The sequence below is a fragment of the Choloepus didactylus genome, chromosome 2 (genome assembly GCF_015220235.1).
Source record: "Choloepus didactylus isolate mChoDid1 chromosome 2, mChoDid1.pri, whole genome shotgun sequence".
Lineage (NCBI taxonomy): Eukaryota > Metazoa > Chordata > Mammalia > Pilosa > Megalonychidae > Choloepus > Choloepus didactylus.
This window is the reverse complement of record NC_051308.1, coordinates 73,369,037-73,377,407: the sequence shown is the minus strand read 5'-3', so window position 1 is coordinate 73,377,407 and position 8,371 is coordinate 73,369,037. Positions and strand designations below refer to the sequence as shown.

Genomic DNA, 8,371 nt, shown 5'->3' with positions numbered 1-8,371 from the left:
GAAATCATCCAGAAAGTCAGTGTACATTAAGAAATTGCTCAAGAAATTTGGGGCACCTTGACCCTCAGAGAGTGTGAAATTTTAAAAAAGGAACAAAGAAGTTGAAAGAAGAAAAGCAGAGCATGAAGCATTAACACACTTTGAATATAAAGCGTGTAGTTATTTTTTTAATTGATAAATACATTGTTGTCACAGAACTTTCACTATTCTTTGATAAATCATTTTTTACTCTAAACCTAAGTATGTCATTCAGTAAAAAAAATCACTGTTCTTTTACTGTATTTCAAAATTTCATTTTAAGTCATTAAAATGTTTCACCTCAAAACTGACAAAGAATCTAGCTAGTATAAAAGTCTCATGTATATCTGATTAATTAGTCTGTCTAATAACTACAGTTTTATGATGTTAAATAAAGTCCATTGTTGCACATAGCATTGTTAAATTGATGTCTGAAGATAAATTACTGTTTAGTTACTTTACACTGCAATTCTACTTGCCAATGTTTCCTTAATCTATAAGCTAGTATAAATTTTGATGTAGTAAGAAGAGGGGAGTGTTCCAATAATTTAAAATTTTGTGCTAACAAACTCTCTCAAATAAAATAGAATCCACAATAAAAAAAAAATACATTTGCCCTTTATGGGTAAGTAACCATCTTCTATTTTATTTGGCATTCAAAGCAATAATGCAATAATACAGATTTAGTTTAGAATTTATATGATTTCTTTTTCTGATTCCTGGAATTAATTGAGTTGTTGCCAACTATAAGTAAAGGTCATTTATATCTTGTATAATATACTGTAAGATGTCATACAACTTATGCCCTCAGGCATACTTAAACTAAGTGAAACTCAAAGGTGAAAGTTTTGTGGTAGATAGGGCAGGTTTTAACTCTTCATGTTTGCAAAATAGTTTTACAAACTGAAATTAGTATAAAGTCTTTTTTTAAAAAGCCTGAGAAAATCAGAATACTTCATCATTCTGTCTTTCACCTATTCCTGGAAGTAAGAGCACTTAAGAGTTTTATGAATGTTTAATTTATGATATTAATAAAACTGTTTGATAGCAAGTCCTAATTTTAGTAGAAATAAATGCAAGATCAATGATTTTAAAGGTAAGGAGTCCAACCTTGAGCAGCATACAATACCAGCACTCTAGACTTCTATGTAAAATAGGGAACATTATGTTAGCAAACTAGATAGAGCAGTAAATACTGGTAAATATGTATTGAACATTTAAGTTCACTAAATTAAATATTGAAGAAAAGTTTAGGGTATCTATGTACTAGAAGAGACCAATATTTACTTAATTTTGAATGTGTTGCTTCAGATTTGACATAGGTTTCTGTTATGTGATTGTTTATTGTAAATGCATTAAGTCCTATTGGAGAAATGAAGTTTGTAGGTGTATGTTGATATTTTAGAAAGAAAACTTGAGCTAAATTAGTTCAACGTATCAACCAGTAGCTCTTTTGGTAGCAACACAATGATATAATAGAAACCAGAAATTTAAGCTGCTTCAACTTTTCTTTAATTTTAATGCTGTCTGACTTATAAAAGGATTTGCTTTGGGGTATAAGAAGAACAGGAGAATACAGCCATTTATTGCACAATTTTGGGATCTTCTTATTTGTGTAATTTCAAAATGGATTTCACAAAGTAAAACACATGAAAGATAAAAATATAACAAAGTTATATTCAGAGAACAATGACTCACTTTTAGTTGCTTTCACAGAGAAAAATATGGAGCAGAGCTGTATTGCCCACAATTGTTCAAGGTTTAATCCTGATGTCTTTCACTTAAGTTGTAAAACAGAAAGCAAATATATCTACCAGAAATGAGGGTGTGTGTCATGCATGGAGCAATTTGGGGGTGCTGAAATTGGTATAGGGCACTTTCATTGGGGACAAAAAGGAAGAAGAATACAGGATTAGTAGGAAGAACATAGAAAGCAAATGGTAAAGTTGAATCAAAGAAGGGATGGGCTGGATGAGTGACAGGAAGCATCAATGTGTATGAGAGGCAAGCCGTTAGGAAATATTGGATGGAATTGATTAATCATTGGGGGGAATGTGAAATCCAGAGAGGAATGATGACCTAGGAAAATAAATTTGAATCAATCACGTCTGTTGCTGATAAGAGGTAGAGATTGAAAGACTTGAGGGAGCTTTGAGACTGAAGGGCTTCCAGTGGGAATATGAAAGTGAGATTGACAAAGTAATTGAAAGCCTGTGAAATGGTGTTTGAAGGATATAATTGTATTTCAAAGCCCAAGTTGTAGTTACAGAGTTGGTTGTTAGAATGGTGTGAGAATAAAGTGATTCCGTAAAGAAGTCCAAAGCATTATGAAGTAAAGAGTATATACATATATACACATATTACATTCAAGTATTTTTTTTTCTTTTTCCACTGGAAATTGGAGCCTTTTTTTTTCTAATGGAATATAGGGAAACATGGATTGTTTCCAAAATATTAGAAGAAACCCAAACTCAAGTGTTAAAATGTTACAGTGATATATATATAGAGAGAGAGAGAGAGAAGAGATACAGCCAATTCTTCCAAAATGAGGAAATGAGGATTGTGTATTTCACTATGTATAGCACTATGGTATTAGTATCAGAGGTAGAGGGGATCTTGGCCTTTAGATTCATCACATCCATCACTAGACAGGTGAGTTTTTCAGATAGATGCCATCCAGACTGTAATTTTCATACTTTTAATATTTTACCCTCTGTTCTAGTTTGCTAATGCTGCTGGAATGCAAAACACCAGAAATGGATTGGCTTTTATAGAGGGAGTTTATCTGGTTACAAAGTTACAGTCTTAAGGCCATAAAGTGTCTGGAAAACCTCTGTTAGCTGAGAAGGCATAAACGGCTTTCTCCCAGGACATTCCTCTCTAGGCTGCAATTCCTCAAAAATGTCACTCTTAGTTGTTCTTGGGGTGTTTGTCCTCTCTTAGCTTCTCTGGAGCAAGAGCCTGCTTTCAACGGCCATCTTCAAACCATCTCTCATCTGCAGCTATTCTCTCAGCTTCTGTGCATTCTTCAAAGTGTCCCTCTTGGCTGTAGCAAGCTCACTTATTCTGTCTGAGCTTATACAGTGCTCTAGTAAACTAATCAAGGCCCATGCTGAATAGGCGGGGCCACACCTTCATGAAAATGATCCAATCAGAGTTATCACCCATGCTGAATGGGTGGGGCACATTTCCATGGAAGCAACCTAATCTAAACATTCCAAGTTAATCTGCACTAATATGTCTGCCCCCACAAGACTGCATCAAAGAACTTGGTTTTTTCTCGGGACGTAATACATACAAACAGATACACCCTCAAATCTGTTTTTGTAAGAAACAGTAGAATTGAAACATTTATAAATATAATGAAGATATATTAAACTGGCAAATAAATTGTCAAAAGCAATTCATTAGTTTTGTTGATACCAGCTACTGAATGAAGCCCCACTAAAGTACTGTAAAAAGTCAATCTTCTCTGAGAAGTTAGCCAATGAAATGATTGAAGAAATCAGTAAAACAAAAATAAAATTGGATAGATACAAGTAAAGTAACAGGGAAAGAGCATTTGCAAAGATCAAAAATGACTATCATTTGGCTTATTCATGAATTTTTAACTTTCATATTCTGTGTTCATTTTTTTTTTTTAAGATGAAGGATGTGATGAAAGCTCCCATTCAAAATAATTTTTCTAGTTCATCTCTGTTATATATCAGGTTTATCTAAATTCTACCTTTTCTTTTCTCTAAATACTTTCTGTGAAAAATAAACTGCTTTGGATTATTCCTTTTATTTTAAGATATAAGGAGAATATTTGCCTATTTGACATGCCATTTGATTAGCTTAAAATAGTTAATGTATTTACTACGTGAACACAATGTGAGTAATAATTCTGTCATCCTAGAGCTGTGTTCCTTACATGAGTGTAGAGGTTTTAGTGAAAACAGCAGGCTGCACAAATTTGCTACAATACTCATGGATACATTTCATTAATTCAATCAATCAAAAATTGCTTGTTAAATGCCTCCTACATCTCTGTATTTCAGTGAGCAAACAAAATACTTTCTTTCATGAACCTTATACTCTAGTAAAGAGTAACAAAAAAAATTTTTTAAAGGTCAGTTTTACATGTCAGAAGGCAATATATGTGACAGAGAAAATGCAGGAGAAAAATAAGACACATTGCAATAAAACTGATATACTTTTAAGTAGAGTGATCAAGGTAAGATGCTTGGTGAAGCTAAGGTTGGAACACAGACTGGAAGAGGGTAGAAAAATCAAATGGTGTGAATATTTGGGGGGAAAAGAACTCCATTTGGAGAGAACAAGAAATGAAAATGATCTGAAGAATGTAATCAATTTTGGCACCACAAAAGTATTTGTTAATCACAAAATAAAATAAACTGCATGGAATTTTTGTAAAAACTGGTAATTTACTATGCAACCACATTTTAAAAAATCTGGTGGGAAAGAAAGAAATGGTTAATCTAGGAATTTCACAATAACAGAAAGACAGTAATTTGCATATAATTTCACCTCTTATCATGATCAGATTTCATCTTAATAAACAAAAATGACAGAGTTGTTTCTGACTATCTAATAAGAAAGTTTTTTGGTTGAAATAAATGTATTAAATCAAGTTCAGTAACTTTCCAGATTAAACCAAAGGGTGATTTTCTTTCATGATGAAAACATTTTTATTTTTGACATACTTTGCAAGATGACACTCTACATCAATTTTCCTTACTTAAAGGAAAAGGGTTATTGACACTCAGACTTTGTTAAGAAGCATTTACAAGCTGAATTTTATTAAAACAGGAAAGTATAATTTGAATAGATTCCTGAATGAGTTAAAAGAGCCACCAACAAAGCCTGTGCATACTCAGTGAACATGCTGAAGGACAAATCAAAATACTTTTTAATTGATGAACACCTACAGAATGGTGCTTCCCCAAAGATTATAGATCAGATTTGTTACTGTCATTTTACAAGGACCAAATCAAACACCATCTCTTCTATGAAAACACAACCACTTGGAAAAAGCACTTTCACTCAGTTTCAGGAGCACTTTGACTTCTCTGACAACATTTTCTTATTCTCCTACTTGAATTGGGTTATTTATGTCTTCTCTTCACTTATTGGATATAACACTCTCTAGAGCAGGAAACATTCTGTCCGTTTCTGTGCTTTACTTAGGACCCAGTAAAATGTTTTGCACATTTAGACATCCATTACATATTTTATATTGCATTACTTTAAATATATTAAACCCAATCAATACTTAAAGATTCTATGTTTTTAAAAAAATAACAAATCATTCTATTTCTTGTGTGCAAATATGCCAACCTTATTTTTTCAGAGTTCACATTTGAAGTCAACACTGAAAATATAGGTATTAATGAGAGCCAGGAAAACTGGAAATGGAAAACAAACAACATAGAAATGTGATATTTCAAGATTTTAAAAAAGAACGAGGACAAAAGAGCCCATCAGTAATGACAAAAACCCCCCAATAAAGAAGCTAGAGTAAGTTGCTTAATTAAATATAATGTTTCTACTAAGCCATCTTGGAGTCTAAAAAAAGAAGCTGCAGTTTGATGAAACAAATCCTACATCTGAAGAGTTGAAGTTTCTAACACCAATGAGACATTCTCAACATCTTCAAGAGAACAATGGCAAACTGCCAGATATCTTAAAATACCACTGTCCTTGCGTGTTTTCATTGGAAAAGTTAACAGAATTGAGAAGTGAAACCCATGATTTTGTATGTTATCCTAATGCAGTGCTCCGTAGGATGTATTCAGAGTCTGAGACAGAAGAGAAATAAAGCTCTGCTAGGTAATGGTAGCCACTTTTCTCAATGATCTTGGTGTTTCGGACCTGGATCCCGGCGACTGTGAAATGGGAGATCTCGAACTTGACCCACATGGGGGGAAGGCCCATCATCTCCTCTTTCTCCACGCTGGAGAGGTCAAAGTCGGCTGGCATAAGGTACTCTTTGCTGGCCCTGAGTACTTAATATTCAAATCACGACGTTCTTCTCCCACACATGCTTGGCGTTGCCCAGGTGGGACTTGAAGCACGGGAGCTGGCGTCACTGGGGACTGGCACGGAGATCTCCAGGCTGTTAGACACCGACTGCTTCTTAATCTGCCCCTTGACCTTGACCATGATTTTCACGTGGCTGTGGGAGAATTTCTCTATGATGGACTTGATCCATATCAAGGGCTTGACTTGGTGCTGAGGCAGGAGGACATGAGCTCCAAGTCACCGTCGGAGACGGTGCGGTCGCTCTCAGCCTAAGAGCCACACGCACTACGGACTTGTTTCTGCTGCGGCCAGTGAACTCGAAGAGCATGCGGTCATTCAGGCCGAGCTGCAACTACGGTGTTCCTGATAGGAGGTCCTTGAGCTTGATGGTGTCCATTATCTTGCTCAGCAGGACGCTGCCATTGGCAGCAGGTTGACCTACTCTATGACATCAATGAAGACCTCCTTCTTCTTGTACCTGAGGCCCTGCAAATGCCAGGAGGCAGCACTGGAGACAGTGGGTGCCACTCCAACTTGCTGGTCTCCAGCATGTTGCTCTGCTGCGTGATGAAATCCTGCAGGATCTTGCTTTGAAATCAAAGTCCATGAGGTCATCCAGGAGCTCATAGACGATGACAGAGTTGTCCTGGATGCTCTCCTCCTCCAGCTCCTTGAAGTTCTGAGAGAATACCTCCACCACCTTATAGGGAAAGGAGTACACCAGGGAGGCCTTTGCATTCTTCAGACTGGTAGCCACCAATTAGAGGTTGCTGTGTTTGCTCCATAGGAAGTGGATGCAACCATGGCTCAGCAGTGGGGCCAGGATGCCTTCCTTTTCCTGCTACATGAGCAGACGCCTGAAGTACTCAATTTCACTCATGGCCACATCTCCTTTGTAGTTGCTGCTGATCAGGGGCTTGCCCTTGACATAGAGGATGGAGACAGCTGAGGCAGACATGGTGGCAGCTGGCAGACCTGGGAGGCTGGGAGCTAACAAACATATTCTTAAACAACAAATGGTTTAAAGTGGAAATAGAAGGCAACTTCCTGAAAATGATAAAGACCGTTTATGAAAAGCCCATAGCTGACATCTTATTTATATTGAAAGATAGAAAGTTTTCCCTCTAAGATCAGGAATAAGACAAAGATGCCACTGTCATTACTGTTATTCAATATTGTATTAGAAGTTCTTGCAAGAGCACTTAGGCAAGAAAAATAAATAAAAGTTATCCAAATTGGAACGGAAGAAGTAAAACTTCCACTATTTGCAAATGATATGCTCTTATATATAATAGTGTTCTGAAAAATTTAGAACAAATTTTTTAGAGCTAATAAATGAATTCGGTAAAGTGGTGGGGTACAAATCAGCACCCCAAAATCAGTAGTGTTTATATACACAAGCAATGCACAGTCAGAAGAAGAAATCAAGAAAAATTTCCACTCAACAATAGTAAATAAAAGAATAAACTATCTAGGACTATATCTAACCAAGAATGTAAAGAACTTCTTTACAGATAAGTTAAAAATATTGCTAAAAGAAATAAAAGAAGACCTAAATAAATGGAAGGACATTCTGTGTTCATGGATTGAAGACTAAATATTGTTGAGATGTCAATACTACCCAAAATGATTTACAAATTCAATGGAACCCCAATCAAAATTCCAAAACCTTCTTTGCAGTAATGGAAAAGCCAATCATCAAATTTATATGGAAGGATAAGCTGTCCCAAATAGTTAAAGCTATGTTGAAAAAAAAGAATGGAATTGGAGGACTCACACTTCCCAATCTTAAAGCTTATTACAAAACCACAGTAATGAAAACTGCATAGTACTGACACAATGAGACAGGTAGACCAATGGAAGAAAATTGAGAGCTTGGAAATCATTCCTCTCATATATGGCCAACTGAATTTTTTCCCAAATAATAATAACTTTTAATACATTTTTCCCACAATTTTATTGAGATATAGTCACATACCTTACAATCATCCAAAGTGTACAGTTGTTCACAGTATCATCATATATAGTTGTGCATTCATTACCAGAATAATTTTTGAACACTTCCATTACTTCAAAAAATAATAATTATAAAAAATAGGAAAAATATAAAAAAATAAAAGTCAAAAACAATACCCCAAATATCCCATCCTCCCTATTACTATTATTTATTTACATTTTTTGTCTGCATTATTCTCCTCATCTGTCCACACACTGGATAAAGGGAGTGTGAGCCACAAGGTTTTCACAAACTCATGATCACAACATGTAAGCTATATAGTTATATGATGTCTTCAAGAATCAAGGCTACTGGATTACAGTTCAACAGCTT

General features: G+C 35.3%; 1 pseudogene; it reads right to left on the bottom strand.

Annotated features, from left to right (window-relative positions):
• Positions 1-5,781: 5,781 nt before the first annotated feature.
• On the bottom strand, positions 5,782-7,000 carry LOC119511951 (annotated as a pseudogene).
• Between the last annotated feature and the right edge of the window lie 1,371 nt (positions 7,001-8,371).